The sequence below is a fragment of the Aotus nancymaae genome, unplaced genomic scaffold (genome assembly GCF_030222135.1).
Source record: "Aotus nancymaae isolate 86718 unplaced genomic scaffold, 86718_ANA_hifiasm-v0.15.2.pri h1tg000015l_1, whole genome shotgun sequence".
In the NCBI taxonomy this organism is placed as follows: Eukaryota; Metazoa; Chordata; class Mammalia; order Primates; family Aotidae; genus Aotus; species Aotus nancymaae.
In genome coordinates, this window is record NW_026988427.1 from 5,445,940 (window position 1) to 5,472,560 (window position 26,621).

Consider the following 26,621-nt stretch of genomic DNA (forward strand, 5'->3'; position numbering starts at 1 on the left):
AGGGCTCTCTGGGCTGCCTGGTTGGGTGCCCTTGCCGTGGATGCTCACAGCCTGTTAATTGTTCTCCCGCTATGGCACCCATGTGAGTGGGGTCACTGTCTGTTTACCAGCTGCCTCCCTCACTATGCTACAGCGACATGGGGGCCACAATCACGCCTTGGTTGTCTTTCTATCTCCCACATTCAGGACCTAGAAGAGAGTGGATGCTAAGTAAGGGCTAGGTATATAATGTCACATCTTATTGTTATTATTATTATTATTTGAGATGAAGTCTCACTCTGTCGTCAGGCTGGAGTGCAGAGGCGCGATTTCAGCTCATTGCAACCTCTGCCTCCAGGGTTTAAGTGATGCTCCTGCTTCAGCCTGCCGAGTAGCTGGGACTACAGGCATGCGTCACCATGCCCAGCTAATGTTTGTATTTTTTAGTAGAGATGGGGTTTCACCATGTTGGCCAGGATGGTCTCTATCTCTTGATCTTGTGATCCACCCACTTTGGCCTCCAAAACTGCTGGGATTACAGGCGTGAGCCACTGCACCTAGCCAATTCTACATCTTTTTATTTTTACTCTTGGCCAACATCTTTTGGGTATTTACAATGTGCCAGGTATCATTCTCATGCTTTCTATGTGTGAACTCACTAAACTGTAAAACATCCTAATAAGGCAGGTGCTATTATTATTTTCAGTTTACAGATTCAGAAACCAAGACATGGTGAGGGGTTATGCCACTTGCTCAAGGACACTCAATAAGAAGCAGAGTTGACTTTCAAACCCAGACAATTGGGCTCCAGAGCCCACTCTCTCAGCTGCTAAACTATATCTGGAAAGGTATAACAAACCCTCTGAGGGTCAGCCTCAAGCCGCCTGCCCCTATGGGGCAGAGGCAGCCCTCTGGCTGTGTTGGCTATTTCCTCTTTGGGGTGAGGACAGGACTGGGGATGGAGATCATCACCCCACATCCCTGCCCTGTGCCCTCCAAACCCCTGCTCTAGTTCTGCCAAGAGGTCAGGTGTGAGGGTAAGGCTCCCTCTCAGTTCACATCTATGGTTTTAAAAAGCACTGCCTCTCAGGATGCTTGGGGAGGAGGATGTGCACCCTACCTTGCATCTAGCTGTCCTAAATTTGCTAAATCCCAAGATTTCATAAAAAATAACTATTCATTTATTATTTACCCATCCATCCATCTTCTGTCCATCAATTCATTCATCATATATTCATCCATCCACCTATTATCCATCCATTCACCCATCATCCATCCATCCATCCATCCACTATCCATCCAATCATCATTCATTCATCCAATATCCATCATCCATTAATCATCTATCAATCCATAATCCATCCATCCATTCATCATTCCATTCATTCATTTATACATCCATTCATCATCCATCAAACCATCTATCCATCCATCCATTCATCATCCATTTACTCATCTTTTCATCTCTTTTCCATCCATCATCCATTTTCCATCCATCCATCCATCCATCCATCCATCCATCCATCCATCCATCTTTTATTTATTAAGCCCTCATTCGGTACCAGTCGTTATTCGGAAGACTTCACAAACCTCATCTCACCTAATCCTCACAGCAACCATTCAGGTATTGTTAACTCCATTTGCAGGTACAGAAACGAGGGCTAAGGGGCTGAGCACGTTGCCTGTGGTAGCAGGGCTGGGGTTCCAAACCAGGTCTTCCTGACATTAGAATCTCCAGTGAACAGGCTACTGAAAAAAATGAATGAACTAACCAGTTACTGAGACTGTTTGTTGAGATGGTAATGCCTGGAGTCAGCACCACCCTATGCAGCTACTCATTTGCTCAGCTGGGATGATTCCCATTCATTCATTCATTCATTCATCACACATCAAGGAGAATATAGAGTGCTTTAAAAACTCTGCCATGATGTGTTTGCTGGGAGGGTTATGAGATACTGACCATGAGGTTCCCTGAATGGAGTGATGCAGAGGATACCTCTGAAGGGCCTTACTCCCACTCTGCAGAATTCTGGCAAACTGTCTCCAGCTTTGCCTAAGCATTCTCTTCTATCTGGAATGTTCTTCTCTTCCCTCTCTGCCTTCTCCCAGCCCACTGAGCCTCTTATAATTTCATTTACTTAATTTGCTCACACACTCATGCAGGCCTTTGTTCAATACATCTTTATTGAGCACCTATGTTGTGTCAATCACTCATTTGGGTTTTGGAGATACAGTGATGAACAAGGTAGGCAGGGTCTCTGCCCCCAGGGAGCTCACATTCTAGTGGAGGAGTTGGGAACCACACAAACAAGATTAGGAAATGGACCAACTACTGTCCCAGGAAATAATGGAGATGGGGAGAAGGGGCCTTACATTTGGTGGAGGTGTGAGAGGGTGTTTGGAGATGAAAGGGGAGGAGCTGGCCATTTGAAAAACTAAAGGCAGAGTGTCTCCAAGAGAGGGAACGGCGGGCTTGGAGGCCCCCAAAAGCAAGGAGCTGGGAGGGCTGGGGTCACTGCAGGATGTACATTTGTTGACCCCCACCCTAATTAATCAGCTTTCCATCCGTGTTCCTGCAGCATGGTGCTTCCTTTCTGCTTGCGCTCCTACCATGCGGTTATTATGGATTCATGTCTTTGTCTCCCCCATGGAACTTGGAGTGCTTCTAGGTCAGAGACCATCTGTAATGTGTGGTCAACAACAGTGCAGGCCTTACAAACCTTACGAGGTAGTTGGGAAGATTAAAGGTGATAATCTAAGAAAGGTCTTTAGCGCAATTTCTGAAAGTGTAAATGCTCAATAAAGTCTAATCATTATTATTGATAGTAACCTAGTGCCCACCCAGCCTGGGTGCCAACACATAGGAAGGATTGAGCCCTGTGTCCAGTGTGCAGGAAGGAGGGAAACAGGTGAGCTGGTCCAAGAGCAAGGCCATCAGGACTGTCGATGGGTTACTGCCAACTGGCTGGGGGCACTGCTTCCAGGAAAGAGCACTTGCTATGGATCCCAGCCCACGGACAGTGCAAGAAACATACTCATTTTCTACCGACTTCTATTTCCAGCCTCCATGTTAGGATGGTGGACACAATCAAATGTTCCCCTACTTTTTCCCAGGGTGATATCTATGATCTAGACGTCTCAAATACCATACAGACCTTGAGGATCTGGCTCGTCTGGTTTTTGGTAACATCTATTCAAGACTCAGGATTCCAGTCCACTGGCCCTTGGTTATCTGTCAACGTGGGCCATTTGTTCATTCAATAAAAACTCATTGATCACATCTGAAGTATCAAGTGCTGTCCTAGGTTCTGGAGATACAGACATGAAAGGAACGGACAAGATCATGCTCCTGGAGCTACATTCTAATAGGGGCGAAGGTGGAGGATAGAAAATAATCCAATACACATCTGTCAGGTGATAAGAGCTAGGGTGGTCAGAGTGTGGAGAGTGAATGAGTGGGGATGATGATGGACAGGGTGTGAAGGTGGTGTTTAAGCCAAGACCTGAAAGAATTGAAGGAGTGAGTCCTGGCTCGGCCTAGGAGCACTCCAGGGCATGTGCAAGGGCCCCAGTGTAAGCTCCATGTGTTGGATGGACAGCCCAGAGGGCGGGGTGGCTGGAACTGAGTGAGCAAGGGGGACATCACTGGGAGACAAGGCCTGAGGGGTGGGTAGGTAGGGCCTTGTAGGTCACAGATGGAATTGGCCTTTTGGGCTCAGTGAGACTCGGGGTTGCTGGGGGTTTCTGAGCAGAGGAGAAGTGTCATGACCTAACCTATGTTTTGAAGGGATCACTCTGACTGCTGTGGGAAGAAACAACTGTAACAGGGTGAGGGTGGGGGTAAGTGAGGAGGCTGTCGTGGCAATTCAGGGGAGAGGTGGTGGCTGGGTCCAGGGTATGAGTAGAAAGAGCAACACTAGTGGGGCATCTCCCTTACACTTAGCTTTTGAAGGACCGGCCCAGTATCTGCTGATTCTTCAGAGAGAATGGGTCAAGGCTGCCCTCTCAGGTGTGCAGGCTCTGCTGGGTGCTGGCTGGGTGCTCGGATGTTGCTCCATTGCTTCTGCAACCCCGGGCCATCAGCACATCTGTGTGAGCCTGTCCGGGGCCATGTTTCCAAGACACACCACACACTGGCTTTTGTGGTTTTGTTCACCCTCCTTGTACTCTTATGAAGTCTCTGCCCAGAGATCCCACACACTTCTTGAGGATTTTTGTCCCTTCCTGGGGCTTTCTGGAGCAGAGATCAAAGCATTTTCTCTACGACTCCCCTGAAGTGTCTTGATCCTCCTCTGACATCTTTTTGCTCCAAGTCTGTAGAAATCTGCCGGGACTTGGGGGGTGGCAAGCTATGAAGGAGGGGGAGTCGTGTTTGTACAGCCTCATGTTTTCTTCTAAATGTTTTATGTGTGCACCCCTCCGCTAAGAATTTAGGTTTTTTCCCTTTTCTCTGCTTTAAGCTCCAGAACAGTCCCAAGGGGGGCGGGGTTAGGGAGTACAGAGAGCAGGGAAATTAACATGGGTGCAGAATACCAGTTATAATTTGCAAAGATGATCCCACCCCAAAAGCAAAAGGAGCAGTTTGCTTTGGATCCAAAACACAAAAATATGCCTTTCAAAAATAGCTTTATTGGGGTGTTTTTGATAAAGGATTGCACATATTTAATGTGTATGATTTCATGAGTTTGGACATCTTCAAACACCTGATACCATCACCACCATCAAGGTGACTGACATGGCACCTTCCAAAGTTTCCATGTGTAGCTTTGTTTTTGTTTGCTTTTCTTGTTTTGTGGTAAGAACAATTAACATGAGGTCCACCCTCTGAACAAATTTGGGAGGGTCCAATACCATATTGTTAGTAGAGGCACGACGTTCCACAGCAGGTCTCTAGAACTTGTTCATCTTGCGTCACTGAATCCTTTAACCCATCGAACAACTCTCCATTTCCACTCCCCTCACCTCCTGGCAACCACTGTGGTATTCTCTACTTCTATGAGTTTGTCTATTTTCGATACAGACATAAGTGCAATTATAAAGTATTTGTCCTTCTGTGTCTGGCTTATTTCATTTAACATGAGTGAAATAAGTTTCACTCATGAGATGTTTCACTTAATGTAAGTGAAATAAGATGAGCTCCAGATTCATCCATATCGTTGCAAATGGCAGGATTTCCTTCCTTTTTATAGCTGCATAATATTTCCCTGTGTTCATATGCCACATCCTTCTTATCACTCCTCAGATTACACTCATCCATCTACTGACACATGCATTTTGCAAACATTTATTGAGTCCCCGTGTTGTGCTCAATGGTCATAGGCCCTGCCGCATGAAAAGCCCATGTGAGCCGTATTTCATGATGAATGTGAGAGGCTTGGTCTTCACTTACTAGTGTGTCCATATGTGAATAATTTTGCCTCTGACTCTCAGTTTTCTCATCTGTAAAATGGGAATGGTGATATGTCATGATTCAACAATGTTGCACAGAAAGTGCCTGGAGGAATAGCCACTTCTTGGGTTTTAATATCTGAGCTCTTTCTTCCCTCACCACTCCACCATCCCCCACTTTTTTTTTTTCAGAGACAGGTCTCACTCTGTGGCTCAGACTGAAGTGTGGTTGCACAATCATAGGTCACTGTAATTTTGAACTTCTGGGCTCAAGTGAACTTCCCACCTTAGTCTCCCAAGTAGCTGGAACTAAACCCATGTGTCAATGCACCTGGCTAATTTTAAAATTATTTCAGAAGTGAGGTCTCACTATGTTGCCCAGAGTGGTCTCAAACTCTTGGCCTCAAGCAATCCTCCCACCTCAGTCTTCTGAGCTGCTGGGTATTGCAGGCTTGAACCACTGTGCATAGCTTTCTCTTCCCTTTTAAGAGCTCAGACTATCTGTTCAGAAATTCGCACTTTTGAAGCCAAGGTTTGCCATCAATTGGTGCCAAAAAAGAGAGAGAAAAGCAGGTCAGAGTTTAGGCCTCCACAATCTCACTTTACATAAACAAAAAGGAAAATAGAGCCTGAATCCAGGAATGGGGAAGGATTAAAAAAATGTTAATGTGAACATAATTAGCATGGAAGAAAAAAGGGCAACTTGTTCTCTTTACTGTTGACATTTAGACAAGACTGAGCTTGGCAAAGAGAAAGAAGAATTCCATGGAGGCCGAGCTCCAAGGCAGCATGGTTTTGTCCCCTACCACGTTCCTCTCTTCCCCTTCCTCCGATACTTATCCCCTTGAGTTTTCTGGGAGGTAGGTGGTGTAATGTAAGGAATTTGGGCGTTGATGTCTGAAGGAACCGGATTTGATTCCTGGCTCTCCCCTTTCCTACATGTGAAAACGTGAATAGAGTTTTCAGCCTCTCTGAGCCTCAGTTTCTTCATCTGTAAAATGGAGGTAGGAATACCCCAGTCATGCACTGAGTGAGGCAGTGGATGTGAACCATCTGGCACATAGCAGGTATCCACACGTGATTGTTTCCTCCCCTCCTGTTTTCCCTTGGGAATCTAGGCCTGCGCTAATATCATAAACAGTCAAGTTCTTCATTTAAATTTTTCTTAGGTCTTCTTTTTCCTAATTTCATTCTCACCTTGACTCCAGAAGCTCATTCCTGCCTCCTCATTTCTAGATCTCCTTAGCTTCCTCCCAGACCCTGGTTTAGGACACTCCACCCCTCTTCTTCCCCACCCCTCCCTGTTCTCCTGCCTGCATTCTCTTTCCCTCTCTCTTCCCCACTGCTCCAGAGTGATCTTCCCAACCTTAAATTTGACCTCAGCACACTCCTGCTCAGAAGTTCTCAGAACTTCCCGCTGCTCTTTAGATGAGGCCCACACATCCTGACCTTGCATTTCAGGGCCAGCCCTCACTCAGCAGATTCCCGGGAAACCCTTTGCTCCAGCCATAAGGAATGGTATGTCCAAATGCAAACGCATCTCCTTGTTTGACCTCCTGGCTCTTTGCAGGCACAACGTCCTCCTCCACCTGGCTAACTCCTACTCATCCCTCAAAGCCCAGCTTAAGTCTCTCCTGAGACTGAGTTTTGTCTCTATTTTTCCTTGTTCAGCTGTTCTCGTGGCATTAATCTTACTGAATCCATATTGTCTGTGTGCTTGTCAGTTGCTCTACACCATACAGAGGTTCTCTTGGTGCAGAGGCTATGCCCTGTTATAATTTATTTATAAATTCATTCTACAGGCATGTATTCAGGATCTCTTTTGCCCGGCTCCCGGCAGGCATCGGCAACTCAGTGGAGAACAAGACAGTCAAGGTCTCTGCTTGGAAGGGACTCACACTCTACCAGGACAGTAAAGACAGGAAACAAATAGATGAATAAGAAACTCTCTACTGGGGATGAGTGCTATGAAAAGAAGGAAATCAGCGGGGACAGACTGCTCGGGGTGTGTGCTGGGTGCACGTTGGGTGGTCTGAGGAAGTCTCTCTGTATCTGACATAGAAGACACTAGAATGCCTGTCCACAGAAAGGAGGAGGGGGAGGACCGATGGGTGTACTTCCTTCTCTTTGATGCATGTGGCCTTGTGACTGGTGGCAAGGTCATAAATGAGTGCCCCTGGGTTTATGTTTTCCAGAATGGCCATTCTCAGATTGGATTCATCTTAACAAAGCCGACAGATGCTTATCTTTCTCACCACAACCACTGCAATAACCCTACGGGTGGAGAGACCTGGTGAGTAGGTGCCAGAGGGGAGCAAATGTGGGTTCAGTATCAGGGGAAGCTCTGGAACAATGAGTGCCATGTGACATCCTCATAATAACAGTAATTATGACAAAAATAACCTTCACCTTCCCTTTCTCTGCTTTACCTTTTGCCGTGTCTAAAGTATATTCGTAGCCAATGCCATATTTGAGTCGCTGCAGCACTGTGAGATCATGGGCACTGTCTGTAGGAAGGGCCACTGGAACCCACGGAGCTCAGTGGCTTTCTGGGGTCACACAGCTGAACCCAATATCTAACCCGGGGCGCTCATTCCCAAATCTAGGTTCCAGAAAGGGTTGTCTTGGGAAGCAGTAAGCTCTATCAGCAGGTAGGTGAGGAGAGGCTGAGAACCCCCTGTCCCCCTGCAAGGAGACAGAGAAGACTGAGGGACGGGAGGGAGGATGTGGGGCTCTGCTGTCCCTTCTCAGGTTCTGGACTTCTCACTGTAAGATCGTGGGAACAAGACATTTTTAGGTACACGGGAGACCTTTCATTTTTTCACTTCCTTCACGTTAGCAAGAAAGCAAGCCTGCCCTCTGCCTTTTTCTCATTGAGAGCTCTTCAAGCCTGCTCGCCAGGTTCAAAGCTGTGTGAAAGCTGGCTCATGGTTTGCTGTGTGAACTTTAAACTCTCACGTGCTGAGCCTTACACGGGTGCCCGAGCCTTTCCCCCATGTTCCATCATCCCTGCACCAATAAGACCTAGGACCAGCCGCTGTAAAAGATGATGGAGTTTTCAATAACCATTTCAAGGGTCACTATTTGGTTCCTAGGCACAGACAGCCACCTCTAGGGGGTTTCCTGGGTGGGGAAGTGAAGCTGGAATTGGCCAAACAGGCAGGCGTGTTTTGGAGGGTGTTTATGGCATTGCTCTGCGTCAGAAGCACTTTCTTATGCCATGGGCCTTTGTGATGCCTCAGGAAGGGGAGCACTGGAAGACCTGGAGGTGACTTCACTCCCTCCAGGGCTTTGGGCTTGCTCAGCTCTGGAGGCTTCAGCAGGAAAATGGGGCCTTGGATGAAGAGCAGGCTGAGGAGGGTGCTCCCTGCAGCAAAACATGGCCACAGGCTTCAGAAAGACCCTGGAGACTCCGAGTCCCCGGAGTGCAGGCAGGAGGGTGTTCAAAAGGTGTGGCCTCTCCAAAAACCAGTGCCTTTGAATTCAGAGCTGGCATTCAGTTCCTGCCACAGCCAACACTTTCCTTTCTGGAAGTTCCTGAGGCTGGAGGTAAGAACAGGGTCTGCTGTCAAAGTTCCTCTTCGCAGTGGCTTTGAGGTCAGACAGAGCAGGTTTGGGTCCTGGGTCTGAGGCTTACTCACTGTGGGACCTTCGACATAGCCCTCTGTCCTCTGTACTTCAATTCCCTCATCTGTCACTGGACCCAATATTTCTACATGGGAGAATTTATATATGTAAGACGCTTAGAGGAAGAGCTTGGTATGTGATAGCATCTACCTATTTTGTTATGAGTATTGTTACTGTTACTGAGGCAAACATCGCTCTCTTGGCAAATGCTAGGAAGCATTAGGCTAAAATTCTTTCTCAAAGAAGTAATGGGCTGGGCATGGTGTCTCACACCTGTAATCCCAGCACTTTGGGAGGCTGAGGCGGGTAGATCACCTGAGGTCAGGAGTTCAAGACCAGCCTGGCCAACATGGTGAAAACTCGTGTCTACTAAAAATACAAAAATTAGCTGGGCTTAGTGGTGGGTGCTGGTAATCCTAGCTACTCAGAAGGCTGAGGCAGGAGAATTGCTGGAACCCAGGAGGTGGACGTTGCAGTGAGCCGAGATCGTGCCATTGCACTCCAGCCTGGGCAACAGAGCGAGACTCCATCTCAAAAAAAAAAAAATGAAAGAAAGAATGGCAATGGCTTGCAGTGATCACAGTATCAGTATCTAGGCTTCTGGCGGCAGATGCAATAAGCTGGGGACACCTTTCTGGGTAGAGGACCAGCCTCTTGAGTTTGGGGTTACTGGGAGTCTTTGGAAACAAACAATAAATCCTTTATAATAAACAATAGTAAACAAAATGAAGGCTGATAGTTTTTGAAAGTTTAATACGCGCTGGGCACTGTGCTAAGTGCTTCTTAATGACTAATTCTTTTAATCTGTTCAATACCAGTATGCACATGTTCTTATGAACTCTGTTTTACAGGTGAGGAAATGGAGGCCTAGTGAGGCCGAGTGATGTGCTAGGATACTGTTTAGTCCTCTGTTGCTGTGTATTAAAATTAACCCAACTTAGCAACTTACAACAACAAGCACTTATTATCTTATAGTTTCTGTGGGTCAGAAATTGGAGAGTGGAGTTGCTGGGTGGCTCTGGGCCAGGGGCTCTCATGAGGCTGTCATCAGAAGGTTGGCTGGTGCTGCAGGCATCTGGAAGCTTTGTGGAGCTGAAGACCTGCGCCCAGGATGGCTCACTCACATGACTGCTGGCAAGAGGCCTCAGGGCTTTGCTATCTGTTGACAGGATCCTCTCCTTGGGGTTGCTTGAGCATCCTCATGACATGGCAGGTCTCCTTCCCCAGTGTGAGTGATCCAAGCCAGAAAGCAAAGACCAAGCTCTGACCTAGTCTTGGGAGTCACATGCCATCATTTCAAATTTATTCTGTTTGCTAGAAGTGGATCACTAAGTCCAGCAGACACCCCCCAAAAAGGAGAATACGTTTTAACTTTTGAAGAAAGTGTTAAAGAATGCATTTTAAAACCACTGTAGTCGTGAACTTAGTAAGACTCCTTGCTCATATTCAAATCTAAGTCATCTTGGTCCAGAAGCCTAGGGTCCTCCCGCTGCCTTGACAGGCCAGCTTACACCCTCAGGGGTGATGTGCCATTGTTGGTCCACCTCAGGTGTAAACAGGCATCATCTGAGGGTGCCTGGAGCATCCAGTATCAGGGATGAGCTGCACTTGACCTAGAACTTACGATGTGTTTTTATTAGAAAACTGATGAATCAGAGAGGAGCCCCAGGGGCTAAGGTTATCGGCTGTCCTCTGCTCACCTGTTGTCAGAGAGCACTGAGGAGCAGTCACTCAGAGTTTCAGAAGTGAAGGGTGAGGGGTCCCGTTGTGTGTGTGTGGAGCAAGGTTGGGAAGGCATTGGTACCCCTGTGGTCTAGGGAACTGAGCATGGTCTATGAAGAAAGAGAGACTTGAACTTTAAATCTCCTCTGAGCCTCATGTTTCTCAACTGTAAGTTGGGGATAAACATTGTTCTGAGAACCATGAATGGATAGTGTATGCAGAGGGCTGGAGCATACAGTTGGCACTCAGATCCACCCTACGTCTCCTCCTCATACCAGAAAACCCAGGGAATTGGGAGGGATGCGGGTCCCCCTAGGGAAGCAAAGGAAGTTAGAATTGGGGGGCTTCCCTCCAGAGCTAGATTCTGGGTGTATCTGATTCTTGCCAAAAACAAGGCCTTGCTCCTACCAGTTCCCAGAGCCTAGCTGTGACTCATTTCTTCTGCCTTTGTTTTGACTGGTGCCTGATGCAGCCTGGCTCTGCAATGATGCAGATGCTGATGCTGTTGCTAGGCAACCGAGCTACAGCATGAATCCCGAGAGGCCTCTGTTCCGCTCACCCCCAACCCAGGGCTGCCGACAGTGGTTGACTTCGAAGGAGCTGGAACAATTGGAGGGGTTCTTATGAAAATCCACAGGTATATTAGGGCAAGGAGCGTATATGTGTGCGATGGGGAGAGAAAGGCAGCAACATAACAGCTTCCACGTCCCGAGGGCTTGTTCTCTGCCCGTCACTGCGAGGAGTAACTCATTTCCTTTTGTGTAACAGCCTCAGGATGCATGTTGTAAACTCTTCCCATTTTACAGACAAGAAACCCAGGCCTTAGAGAGGAAAGGGGGCTTATCCAAGTCCACTTAAACATGAAGTGGTCGGGCTGAGAGGTAAACCTAGGCCTGTTCGACTCCAGGGCTCCTGAAAGATGAGGAATTCGACTTTGATTTCTTCCCTGCTCTATCCATTGTCTATTGCAACACATTCTCTGCAACACAACCAGGGGTTTGTTTGGAAAACAGGAAGCAGATCATGTTGTATTCCAGCCGTGGCCCGCCCTTGGTCATCACGCTCCTTCCCTTTCCATGCCCTCACCCCTTCTTTGCTGTTTCTCCTTCCTTTTCTCTGAGTGTCTTGATCTTCTTGCCTCAGAGCAGGCGACTTCCTTGCCTTGACCTTGCTAGTTCCTCTCCCTCCTTCAGGGTTCAGCTCAGGTGCCCCTCATCCCTGCAGCTTACCCTCCTACCCTGAAGCTGTGGGGTCTTTCTGCTCCTAGGACTGCATCCACCACGCTCTGCCATTCACAGGGCTCTCCTCTATCAGGCGCTGGTGTTCCAGTCTTGCTCACCCCTTTATCTACCCCAATACCTGGCCCAGGACCTGGCACAGAGGAGAGGGGAGAGGCCGTTTAGTACTTTTTGAATGAATAAGCACCTAAAAAGTGAATGTTAGAATTTGTGAAGTGAGCTTCCTGGGGTCTTTGGTCTAACATTGATTTGGGAGGAAGCAGCTCATTAATATTTCTGTCTCTATTCCGGGCCAGACATTTAGCTGAGGGTCTAGTGCATGGTACCAAATAAGCACTTACACCATGCAAACAGCCCGTTCTGCAGGTGAGATACCTGAGGCTCAGAGACAGGAAGTGACTTGCCCAAGGCGGCACAGCTTGTGATCACCGTGCCACGATCCAAGCCCGAGTCCTTCTGGTGCCATGACTCTGCTGGGAAGCCCCAGTTCTCTCTGAAGGGCAGTTAAAATGAAGCTGCACAGAAATAAGAGCACTGACATTTTCACGTTTCCAAAGTGTTTGCAGGCACCTTCAGTTTGAAGATAACACCTGCCAGAGAATGAAAGTCCATCCAAATGAGACGGTGGGTGCAGGGGTGTGTGGGGAACCACAGGGTAGAGGGGTTATGGGAAAAGTGAGGAGAGTGAGTTGTTGCCCTACCCAGCATGGGTCTGGCCTCTGCCCAGGACACCAGGAGCCTCCTCCTCCCCCGACCGTGCTCAGCAGGACCCAAACCAAGCCCCAGCTGAAATGCATTGCTCCTTCATTGGTCAAGGAACTGGCACCACTGCCTTCATCTTTGCACCCTCAGGCAGCCTGGCCACTCTGACCCTCTGCACCAAGGAGCTGGGCAGGGTCTCCCTGGACTGACAGGGGCTATGGCCACCCCTGGACTGCAGTAGGTCTTCTCAGGGAGAGAGGCAGGAGACACTTGGAGAAGGAAGTCAGATTGCTCTGGACACATGCAGTGAAGGGTGGGTGGGGCAGGCTTTGGGGCAGGGCAGGACAGCTCAGGGGCAGGCAGAGGGGACCACTTCTCCCTCTCCAGGGCAGCCACAGAGCAACTTCCTCCGTCCATGATGTCTGCAATCTCATTTTCTTTTCACAAAAGTGAGGCTTATTACCTCCACATGACAGAGGACCTGGAGTCTCATTCATTTATTCATTCATCTAACAGGTTTTACTGAGCACCAGTTAAGCACTAGGCATCTCCACTTAGATGCGTAACCTCTTTCTCTCCCGGTCTTCCCATCTCCCTCGGTAACTCCCTGTCCACACATGAGACAGCCCTTCTCTATTCTCTTCCACATCTCACACTTCCGTGCCTTCCTACTTCCCCCACTTCTGATATATGGTCAGACTAGATTCATTTCTTCCCAACTCCAATACACCCTCCCTGGTCTCAATGGGCCCTTCTGTGCCAGGGTGTGGGCATTAGCCTCCTGATGGTTTCCTTGCTCCCTTCTCCCCTTTACAAATCACACATTGGATCACGTCCAGCTCCTGACGGAAATCTTCCATGGCTTCCCGAAGGACTTTGAAGGACGTGCTTTTCCTACTCAATACTGCTTGCCTGAGATGAAGTGCCCTCTGCCCACCTCTCTCCACCCTCGTACCTGCCCCAGGCCCTGTGCTTTTGTGCCCTTTACGTTCCCCATCTTTGCATGGCTGACATTCAAGCCTCAGCTCATGTCACTCTCTCTGTGGGGACCATCCCTCTCCTAGTCACTCTCTGTCACATCACACGATTTTATTAATTGGTGACATTTATTTTCCTGTGTATTATTTTTCCCTGTCTATGATACTATAATCTCTATGAAAGCAGGAATTAGTCCTGTTTATAGCACCTGGAACAATGCCAGGCACTGTGCTGGCAAGGCTGATACACTGCAAACTCCCGGGGGCGCAATTCATACCAAAGTCTGTATGAAGGACGCTCTGTAGTAGTGCAGTGCACAACTTGCGTAGCTGTACATGGCAGACCCGAGGATACAGTTGTGAGCAAGATTGAAACAGTTCCTGATCTCACAGAGGTTTCAAGGGCTTAGCTCAACAATTTGAGCCTTTTATAATAGTAAGTGCCAGATACTGTCATACAATTCACATTTTTCCTAACAAAATCCACCATTTTACCGATTATAACATTTTACAGAATATGACACTGAGGCTCAAAGAAGTCAAATGATCTGCCTTAAGCTTACCCACATGGTGAGGGGCAGAGCCAGGACACAGACACACTTCAATCCGGTGGCAAAGTCCAGATCCTCAGAGATGCATGATCCCTGTCCCACGGAGTGCTCTGTCTTCTTGGGGCAAGGCTCTAGTATTTATTGTGCACTTAGCATGTGCCTGTCATGATGACAAAGTTACGTGCATTTTTTCTTGTCATATTTAAGATCTCACAACAATTGAGGATAGAGACTCAAAGAGGAAAAGCGGCTTCCCCAGAGTCACACATATGGAGAGTCAGAGCCTGGGATAGGGACCCGAAATCATCTGAGTCTCAGGTTCTTTCTCCTTCATGGCACTGACCAGGAATGATGGCAGTTAAATGTGGCAGCTGTTGTAATTGAGGACTGAACTGGATGCTGAGGAGGGGAGAGGAGGATATTTTGCTCTATGCTCAGAGAGGGACAAAGGTCACAGAGAATGACCTGGAAACAGAAGCAGGACGAGTTCCCAGGCAAGCTGGGGCATCTCGGAGGGTGGGCCTGGAGAATTGATCTCCACGCTCGAGGCCATCATCAGAAGTGTCCTTGGGGCCATAGCCCAGGCCTCCTGACCCTTTTCCTAGCCCAGAATCCTGGATGATTTTGACTTTCTTCTCTCCCACCCCGACAACCAAAGGAGACATTCATTAGACATTGGATGGAATTGACAGGGAGGGTGATTTTCCAGCAACCTGAGCCCTGTTGAACTCAGTCATGCTGAAACTTTCTGGTGAACTAAAAGAAATACAAAAATGGACCCAGTTTTTCTAGATCCTTCCATCATTTAAATAAAGATCGCTGAAATGTCAGTGGCTTGAGAGAAAGGGGGCACTTGGAAGACCCAGCCTCCAAAGGTTTTAACTGTATGTCAAGATTGCTGTCCTGTGGGATTCCTCCCCTAGTGAGATTTTTAATCATCCCCTTCACAGATGCCCTGGCTGCCTTCCTCCATCCGTGTCAGCAAATGGCACCATTTTCCCCTTTTGCTTATAACTGAGAGCTGGGAGTATCCATACCTCTTTCATCCAGTGTATTCCCCACATCCACCTGATCAACAAGTTCTATTAATTCTGTTTCCCTGTAAATCCCAGCCCTGTGCACAGTCCTCCACTTTCCAGGTCTATCTACCCACAAGGTTCTTTCCAGCATGTGATGCAGCTGACACACAGCTAGTTGTGATTCCACGGTGGCGGGGGGTGGGGGTGCCACTGTAAGGGAGCTATGGTCTTTCTGGTCTGGGACAAAAGGGTGACATTGGAGCTGAGCCTAGAAGGCTGGCTGAGGAAGTGATCACAAAGCCTACAAAAGAACTGTTGACCAAGGGCCTCAGGAAGTCCCAGAACCTGCTCTGAGGCTCTGGAAGGGCAGTTTTCCAATAGACCTTTTAGTGTTCAGTTCTACAAACAGAACAGACCCCATCCCAAGTGCCGTCTACCCCAGCTCAATGTCCTTGCTTGCCCTGGGCAGGCAGAGACGGCACAGTCTGAATAAGGCTTAACAAAGGTGAAGAGGGGATGAGGGACGCTCCCATTTTTGCATCCGTACAGTGGATGTAATCATCCTCCCCATCGGATCTGTGAGAAGGTTAATTAGGGTCATGGCTGACTGCAGCCTGCCATGGGAGAGGACAGCACTAGAGCTCAGGCCCAGGGTGGGTGTACAGCAGGTTTTGCCTACCATGGAGGGTGGGCTTGGGAGCCTGACTGCCAGGACTTGAATCCCCTCCACTATTGACTAGTGGGGGCTCTTGAGTGAACTGAGTATCCTGATGTGTCCCACCATTTGTCAAGGCACATACAGCAAATGACCAACTTTGTTTGTCACCCTAGAGAAATCAGATGAGTTTGCTCATAGTCGGGGACTATGTCCAGTGCTGAGGGCATCAAGACTATCTCAGCACACACCTCATCCAATAGGAGCACCTCGTGGGGAAGTGTAACATAACCTCTGTGAGCGTCAATTTTCTTATCTGTGTAATGGAAAAGATGATAAAAATAGCACTATTCTCCTACAGTTGTGGTGGTGATAAATTGAGAAAAATTGATGCCAAATGCTTCCTCCATAAGAAGAATTCACCGTTCTTCTTGTCTGTCCTCTCCCCTTGCTCTGCTGCTGAAATCACTCCATTTTCTGCCCTGCTCTGCCTTCGGTCAGCTGCTGATGACTCCCAAGAGTGCCCTCACCAACTGACCCAGCCTCTCTCTGTTTCAGGGAAGGACAGAATGTGACTTCTGGTTAATGCATCCATCTCTGGCAAGTCTGACAGATTCTGAGCCCAGTCAACTCCAGGGGCCCTCAACAAATTGCATTTCTGGTCTGGCCAAGCTGAGGCATAGCTCTTGACCATGGTGGTTACACCAAGCATGGAGGGAGATACACACATGCACCCACATACACATGTGTACACACACACACAGGAATGGGGGAGAGAAATACACACATACATACATACAGCGGGGAGAGAGAAAAGTGAGATTATTTACTAAGTGGTAGACTCTATACATGATCTTACTAGATTCTTACAATAATCATGTGGTGTTGCTACTATTATTAACACTGTTTTTATTAATAGATGTGGAAGCTGAAACTGTGCTAGGGAAAGCTACTTGTCTGAAATCACTCAGCTGCTAAGAGACAAAGAGGGTTCACACCCATATCTGTGTGGCTTCTGAACTGCATGATCATCCATCCATCTAGCCATGTGTCCATCCACCCACATGTCCATCTATCCATCCATCTATCTGCCCATCCATCCATCCATCCATCCATCCATCCATCCATCCATCCATACATCCATTCTCCATCCATCCAACATTAACCAAAGCCATGCCAGTGCCTATAAACCGTTGGTTAAGGGGCATCTGTTTCTCTCATCTCCCCCACTCGCCCCTTTCCTCTGGGATAAAGCTGTCCAGCTTCTTTCCAGTTCCTCCAAGGGGCCCCTCAATTCTCTGTCTCAGAGACTTCATCTGGGCTGTGCCACCTGCTGGAAGTAGACTTCATCTGACTGACGCCTAAGCCTATTTCAGGTTCCAGCTTCTGTGTCCACTCTGAGAGGCCACCCCGGTTACCCTTTCCTAAGTAGGTTCTCTCTCATTATTTCTGTCATTGAATCAGGTTAACTTTTTCCCCAGATTTTGTCACAGCAGCAATTAAGTTTAATAATTGAACATTCGGTAATAACAATATGAGTTAATACTTATTGAGTGCTTGCTGTGTGTCAGACACTGTTCTGCTGCTCCATATAGACCTCATAACAACCTGATGGTTATTATCATCTCCATTTTATAGAGGAAGAAATGAGGTTCTGAGAACTTACCTTTATTCATTTGTTTATGAGATTATTCTTCTTTTTTCCAGCTTTACTGTAATCTTCATGAAGGCACAGCCATTGACTAGCCCATAATAGGTGCAGATAACATATTTGTTGAAAGAATGGATTCCAAGCTCTATGGGAGAGTTGGAGAAAAATGAGACATGACAGGCTTAGGAAGAGAGACAAATGGTTTCAGAACCACACAGCCAGTCCTATAAAAGGAACCCGTTATAATATACCAATGGAGTTCAGAGAAGGAAAGATTCATGATGTCAGGGGGGACCTTGGAGGGCTTTCCAGAAGACACAAAATTTGAGCTGCATTACAAAAAAAACTTTAGTGAGTTATAATTTATGTCTGATACATTGCATCCATTTAAAAAATGTAAAATTCAATCAATTTTGACAGAAGTATACAGCCATGAAACCAATGTCACAATCAATATACAGGATTATTTCCATAATTACAAAAGGATTCTTCACACTCCTTTACACGCCCTACCTTCACCTATACAAAAGTCCTAGGCTGCTGTTGATCTGATTTTTATTACTATATAATAATTTGCTTTCCTTGACTTTTATATAAATGAAATTATGCAGATTGTGTATGGCTATCTTCCACTAGCATACTGATTTTTTAGAAAAGTTTAAGGTATAATACACATACAGTAACATTCACCTGTTGTAGTACATGGTCCTGCAAATTTTAACAAATGTATATAATTAAAGAATGCTGCTAAGATTATCAAGATAGACAATCAAGATATAGAATAGCTCCGTTAACCACTCCTCAAATTCCTCCATGCTTCTTGTTGTCAATCTGTGTCCCACCCTCAGCCCCTGAAAACCATGAATGTGTTTTCTGTCCTTACAGGTTTTATGTTTAGGTGGAATTATGCACTGTATAGCCTTACGAGTCTAGCTTCTTTCAGTTAGCATTATGAATTTAAGATTCATTCATGCTGTGGAATCTCAACCATCTATCAATAGTTAGCTCTTTTCCTTTTCTTTTTCCTTTTTTTTTTTTTTTTTTTTTTGAGACGGAGTCTTGCTCTGTCGCCAGGCTGGAGTGCAGTGGCACAATCTTGGCTCATCGCAACCTCCACCTCCTGGGTTCAAGCGATTCTTCTGCCTCAGCCTCCCGAGTAGCTGGGACCACAGGCATGTGCTACCACGCCCGGCTAATTTTCGTATTTTTAGTAGAGACGGGGTTTCACCATGGCCAGGATGGTCTCGATCTCTTGACCTCATTTTCTGCCCACCTTGGCCTCCCAAAGTGCTGGGATTACAGGTGTGAGCCACTGCACCTGGCCTTTTCTTAAATTTTTGAGTAGTATTTCATTGTGTGGATGTTCCAGAGTTTGTTCATTCACTTACCAGTTGAGGAATATTTAGGGTTGTGTCTAGATTTTGTTGATTGCAAATAAAACCACCATTTACACACACATTTCATCTCACTTAGGTAAATGCCTAGATATAAACTTGCTGGTTCCTGTGATGAGCGTATGTTTGACTTTGTAGGAAGCTACCAACCTATTTTCAATGACCATGCCATTTCACATTCTTATCAGTAATATATAAGAGTTCCAGTTGTTCCTCATCCACAGCAATATTTAGTATTATTGTAAGTTTACAACATTTTTAATGTTATTCATTTTAATAGGTATGTAGTGCTATCTCATTTTGGCTTTAATTTGCATTTCCCTTATATAAATTCTTATATGCTTTTTCTTGGATTATTTATTTTCTTATTATTGAATTTTGAGAATTGTTTAGATATTCTGAATACAAGTTTCTTATCAGATATGTGATCTGCAAATAATTTCTTCCAGTTTGTGGCTTGTCTTTTAATTCTTTTTTTTTTTTTTTTTTTTGAGATGGAGTTTCGCTCTTGTTACCCAGGCTGGAGTGCGATGGCGCAATCTCAGCTCACTGCAACCTCCGCCTCCTGGGTTCAGGCAATTCTCCTGCCTCAACCTCCTGAGTAGCTGGGATTACAGGCACGTGCCACCATGCCCAGCTAATTATTTTTGTATTTATAGTAGAGATGGGGTTTCACCTTTTAATTCTTTTAATAGTATTTAAGGAGTAGAAGTATCTAATATATTAAATTGTTTGTAGTAGCAGGACCTGACAACAGTATACTGCCAATTCTTCTCTCTCATCCTTTGTGCTACTGTTGCCATAAATTTTACTCCTATACATATTGTAAACACACAATACATTGCTACTCTTCTTGCTCTAGTTAGTCATCATTTGATGTGGGTAAAAATAAGAAAAACTGATTTTTGTATTTATCTTTGTTTCTACCTTCAGTGTTTGCTTTGTTTTGTTGTAGCTCCAAGTTTCCGTCTGGTATCATATTTCTTCTGCCTGATAAAGTTCTTCTAACTACTTTTGGTAATGCAAGTCACCCAGCTGTGAGTTCTCTCTCCTTTTGTTTATCTGAAAAACCTTGTTTCTCTTTCATTTTTGAAAAACATATTTGCTGGATATAAAATTCTGTGTTGACAGCATTTTTATTTTAGCTCTTATTAACATCACTCCATTATCTTCTGGACTGCAGAGTTTCTGTTGAGAAGTCTGCAGTGAGTTATTCTTATCTCTTTCCTCTCTGGCTACCTTAAATATATTGTCTTTTTCTTGTTCATTTGTTTTGTTTTGTTTACCTGTTTAATTTGGTTATTCAGGTTTTTCTCAGAATATATATTGTCTTTTTCCTAAGTTTTCAGCAGTTTGAAAATAATATGGCCAGTGTCTGGATGTGATAAACTCAAGAAAAAGTTTTTATTTTTTTCAGGTTGCCTAAAATTTTTGTTTTTATAAAGGTGAGAGAAATGTTCTTTCCAGCTTTATGAATTCTAAGCTAAAGCTGTAAGTTCATCATTATCTAGCAAGTGTATTTTAGATTTCAGACATGCTATTTTTCAGAACTTGATTTTCTATTTGGTAAACACACACATACACACAAATTCTATTTCTCTGATGGCATTCTCTATTTTTTTTTATTAATTGGTATTTTTTTACCTCATTGAGCAAAATTAGAATTTTAAAAAATAATTCAAACATCAGAGTCACTTTGCAGTTTACCATTGTTGATTTTTCCTTCCTATTGCAAATGAGTCAAATTTTCCTAGTTCTTCATATGTTGAGTTATGTTGATTTAATCCTGAACATTTTGATTATTATGGAATAATAAACTCTGGAATACAACAGAAACCCTGGCTTTCTGTTATATTCCCCCCAAGAATGTTAATATTTTTGTTTTATCTGACAATTAGCTAGATTCCAACTGTGATCTCTTGTTTGCCTGGAATGGATGGTAGCTCAATTCCCAGGTCTAGATTTAATCCTTATTTGGGCTATTTGAGTGTGTCCCATGCATGCATGGTTCAGGGGCCTGGCCAGATAACTGGACAAAGTTTATACACCAAACCTGGGTCTCCTCATCTCTAGATCTTTCCTTTCCTGGATCCTTAGTCCCCTCGTCAGTTTCTGGTGGCTGTGGCCACGCTAACCTCTGTCCTCTTTTACCACAGAAAGATGGTGGGTTTTCTTTCAGAGCTTCAGCTGCCTTATACCACTCTGAGGGTACAGCCCTCCCTCAGACAAAGCTGCAAAACTGGGAACTCACCCGATGCCAGTCCTTTCAACATTCTGACTTCCCTCCAAAATTCGCCTGTTTTTAATCACTCTCTAGAGTCTTTAATGTAGTTGCTGTTTATATTCTGTCCATAGTTTATAGTTGTTATTTCTGGGAGGATTGATGTCTGCTGGGACTTAACTCATCATGCTGTAAGCAGAATTCCAAGCTCATTCTTAAAGAAAAAGTACTTCTTTTTGCAGAAATTGTGGGCAAGGGCATCCAAGGCAAAAGGATCAGCATGACAAAGGCATGACGATAGGACACAATGTGATCAGCTCAGGCTTCTCTTAGGATAGCTTTCCTTCAGATAAATATGCAAGAGAAAAGGCTTGCAAACAGATACAGATACAGCTACAGTTTCTGGCGTCTCTAAGGCCTGCCTTTTCCCCTTGAGAGAAAGAACTGAGATAATGAGTGCTTTAAATTCAACTTTCTGAATATAGACCAAATCTTACAGCCCATGTTGTCTTCCACACAGCCCCTCAGCTAGAAGCCCTGAAGGGCAATGACAGACTTTGAACCCATTGTTTGAGACGAGGTCAGGAAACTTATTTCTGGTATCTGGATACTGTCAAAAGAAATAAATCTTTTCCTGTCTCTTTAAAATGCCTTGCAGATTTTTGTGACACATCCGTAAATTTATCTAGAAACAGATTGGCAGCAAGCTCAGTATCACCGATTTAGAATGTGTGCCACTTTGGACCCCTCTTCTGCTCATCTCTTCACCCACCCCAGCATGGCACCTGTGTCAGGAAAGCAGTCTGCACATGCATCAATGCTGTGGGCTGGAACTCTGTACAATGTGATCAAAGGCTACTATGTTTGATTCCTAGGAAGCTCATAAATGTGCCATTGCAGAGTGAAAAGAAGAAATACAAGATAATGTATTCCATCTGACCCATGCATTATTTTTTCTGATGTTAGTTAAAATAATTTCTGAAAACTACATTTTTAATAGGCAAAAACGCAACTACTATTTATGCTCACTTAAAAAAATGAAAGAATAAGTAAACCTAGATGGTTTTCTCCTCTCTACACACATCTACCCAAAGTATTGGCAAAGAATGAAATCAGAATGGATTCACAAAAGGTGAATATGATGTTTTATTTATGGACGCATTGCCTGATAGTGCTTTTACCAATTAGGATTTACCAGGAAATAAATGTTCCTTTGTGAGTTGTTTCTTTTAAAGGAAGCTCTTTTCCCTCTTTAACCTCTTTTAGTGACAGCTAACACTGAGGCTGTAGTGGCCTGTGTGGGTGAGAAGCTCTGTATTTGCCTCTGCTCCTTCAGTGGGAAGGAGGATGTGGTCTCTAGTCCTGAGGGCAGGGCACCGAGACCTGCCTTTCTTCTGCTTTGGGCTGCTGTGGAGGTTGCTCCACTCAGGAAAGCCCACCCTGTGGGCTGTGGAGGGATGAGCATGGAAATGCTGGGGCCACTCTGATTCTCAGCTGTGCCCATCTGAGCCAGCGGGTCCTTGGACAGGACACTTGGGCCCCTTCATGATCTGGATCCCAGCGACCTTCTGGAGCTCTTCTTCTGTCACTACTGTTGCTTCTACATCACCCAAACACACCTCCACCTCAGGACCTTTGCATGTGCTGTTTTCACTGCCTGGACCACAGGTCTCACTCCCTTATTTCCTTCCATCTACTGCTGGTGCCTTAGAGAAGTCCTCTCTGGCCACAGTCCCTGTCCTTCCCAGGTTTATTTGCCTCTGGGCACCTCCTGGCATTTTATAGTTTTGTTTGTTCCTGGTGTGTCCCTCTCCACAGGAATGCCAGCTCCCTGAGAACGGGCACTTTGTTTTGTTCACTGCTGTATCCCTTGCCTTTTGAACAGTGCCTGGTACATGGCAAGCATTCAAAAAATTTGTTGAATGAATGAATAAAGTTTGGTTTGCCATGTGTCTTGATTGCACTCAGTCTTAGTTTCCTCATCTTTAAAATGGGAACAGTGTAAATTAGTTACACCATTGTGGAAAGCAGTATGGCAATTTCTCAAAGAGCTAACAGAAGAACTACCATTCAACCCAGGAATCCCATTACTGGGTAAACACCCACAAGAATACAAATTATTCTATGATAAAGACACTTACACACAAATGTACATTGCAGCACTATTCACAATAGAAAGACATGAAAGCAACCTAAATGCCCATCAGTGGCAGGCTGGATAAAGAAAATGTGGTGCATATACACCATGAAATACCATGCAGCCATGAAAAAGAATGAGATGATGTCTTTTGCAGGAACATGGATGAAGCTGGAGGGTATTATCCTTTGCAAACTAACACAGGAAGAGAAAACAAATGTTCTCACTTATAAGTGGTAGCTAAATGACGACAAGACATAGACACAAAGAAGGGAACAACAGAGATTGAAGTCTACTTGAAGGTTGAGGGTGGAGGGTAGGAGAAGAGAGAGGAGCAGAAAAGAAAACTATTGGGTACTGGGCTTAATACCTGGGTGATGAAATATCTATACAACAAACCCTTGTGACATGAGTTTACCTATGTAACAAACCTTCACATGTACCCCCAAACCTAAAATAAAAGTTTAAAAGAATAAAACGGGATTAGTGACACCTACCTCACAAGTTGTTATGGAAATGTAAGTTATGTTGCTATATAGAATGGGAGAGTTCCATACAACAAATAATATGCGTGAAAACAGGTTTACTCTTTGAAAAATATATGTGCCAGGCATCATCATGTTACAGACGCATTTTACTGTGTACTTACCATGCAATGGAAAGGGTGCTAGCACCTTATGTGGATGGTCTTAGCTGTGAGCAATGCTGGCACTCGGCTGGTCTACCCAGGGCCAGGTCCGATCAGCCCAATAGCTGTCCAGATTAGTTGAAGGCCTTAGGGAAAATGAACTGGGAAGTTTTTATCTCCAGTGCTGTGAGGGAGCTAAATGCTATTACCCCCCAAGTTTAATAATTGAGGAGACTCAGAGGTGAACTGCTTCACTCTCTATCACGTAGTAAATCTGGTGTGGAGTCAGGGTTTAAAGCAGCTCCATCATACTCCATCCATCCATCCATCCATCCATCCATCCATCCATCCTTCATTCAACAAATATTTTTTGAATATCTACCATGTACCAGGCACTATTTAAAGAATATAGCAGAGAATAAAATGAAATTTCTTCCCTTGTGGAGCTCATGTTCTTCTTGAGGAACATACGATGAACAAATAAAAATATAGTATGTCATGTGGTGACAAGTGCTCTGTCTTAGGGGCCAGAGCAGGGCAGGGGGGTGGGTCCCAGAGTGGAGCTGGTGGCAGCAGCCAGATGGGTGCGAAGCTTCAACACGGGGACTGTGTTCCCCATGCAATGTTGTCCAGGGCCAGCTCCAGGCCTGGGCTAATCAACAGGACAGCCGTTTATTCAGTGAGGTTGTACTGGCCCCAGGGACTGTTACCTCCCTCAAAACTTGTCTCCTGGAGTGGGAGTCCCCTGGAGAGGAATTGTCCTTGGTCACATGACCCCAGGAATGCTAATGTCCTCTGCCCATGAACTGTGCGGAATGAGGCTTTCTGGTTTGTGGAGGGCTCCCTGTCCTGGGTCCTCAGTGACCAAGAGACTGGGTGGCAGCTGGGGGCGGAGAGTGGGCTGAAAAGTACTGAAAAGTGGAGGATCACAGTGAGGGTGAGTGTCCAGGCTGAGATGCTCTTAGGAAGGTGGGAGGGGCAGGGCGGGGACGAGAATTTGAAGAGTCCTGCCCCATGTAGTCACACATCCCCGGTGTCCTTTGGTGGGGCAACTGGCCAGCAACTCAGCAGGCTTTCTAGAACCTTTTCCAGGGTGCCAGGGAGATGAAGTAGATAAAACCCAAGCCCTGCCCTCAGGCTCTCCCAGTATAGCAGGGCCTCCTCCTGTCAACACCAGCTTTGTCCAGGGGCTAGAAGGGAGGTTGAGGGCTTGTGGCTCCCCTGCCCGCTATCCCTCCCCAGCCTCTGAAAGCTGTCTCACCTCTCCTTTTCTGCCTGGGAAAGTTCAAGAACTTGAACTTCCAGCTTAAGAATCACCACCTTGGTTAGTGACCTGCTCCAGCCAAGGGACCTGGTTTGAGACCTCCCTCCTTTGAGCCTCCATAGAGAGGCAGCATTTCAAAGCGTGAGATTTGGAGTCAGACATGCCTGTTCAAATCTCAGTGAACACTGATCACTGCCATTTGATTCAGGGAGGTCATGTCACTCTGATTTTTCTCATCTGTAAAGGATGATAAAGAATATCATCTTCGAAGTGTTATTGGAAAGATACATGAAGTGACTTAGGTACAGGGTTTGGTGTAGAGTAGGCGCTTGATATGTCACGAACTAGTAATTATGGTTATCATCGTGCCTTTTTCTTCTTCTGATGCCAGTGCATGCTCCTTGTCTGCCTTAGTTTGCAGACTCTGGCCTCCATGAGGAAGGGCCTGGGTCCTGTTTTCTTTTGTGTCCTGGAGTTTAGAGAGGGGTGAGCAAGCTGCAGCCCACCTTCTGTTTCTGTAAATAACGAAACACAGCTGGTACACAGCCACCCCACTTGTTTCCATGTTGTTTATGTCACAAGAGCAGTCTTGAGTAGTTGCGATAGAATATGTATAGCTCTCAAGCCTCACATATTCACTCTCTTGTCAATTACGAGAAAGAACAATCTAACACCTAACAGATGTTCATAAATACGTCTTCCAAGAACCAGCAGATGAATAGGTGCTGTATAACTGTGTCATGGATTGTGGTAATGCATTAGCTCAATTGGAATATTCCTCTTGTTAGTTTTTTTTTTTTTTTGGGAGGAGGGGGGAGTAGGTTGGCTCTCTCCCCCTGGAGCTAACTTATATTTAAAGCTGACACCCTGATTATTAACTTCATGTGAATGTGGCTGGCTGTGTGGGTGGATGGTGAAGCCCTGGAGGAAAAAAACTGAGAGGGAGAATAAGCAGTGAAGAGGGGAGAGGAGGCACAGAAAGAAGAGACAGAGGCTGCCTCCTTGGCTTTTTCTGGTGCCACTGGCCTTGGTCAGGCCCTCATGAAGTCAAGCCTGGACCACTGCAGTGGTCCAGCCCACAGCTCGGCATGTGGGAAGCACTCAGTAGATGTTTCGCTGAGTGAATGAATGAGATGCCTGCGCAGCATTAGAAAGAGCACAGGAGTGGAGCCCGAGACTGAGTTTACATTCCAGCTTTATCCAGCAGAGTGACCTCATAGAGGTCAGCTCGCCTCTGCTCCAACAGTGACAGGATTCTTGCTATGCTCCCTCCTAGGAGGGTGGTGAGCAGTGCATGATACAGCAGGCACCAAAAGGAAGAAAACTGTCATTTATGGAGCCACAACTGTGTGCTGGGCACAGAAGAGGATATTTTACATCCCTAAACTGATAATCACAGCAAGCCAGTGAGGTAGAGATCAGCCAGTTATATAGCTGAGAAACTGAGGCTCGGGAAGTCAGGCTGATG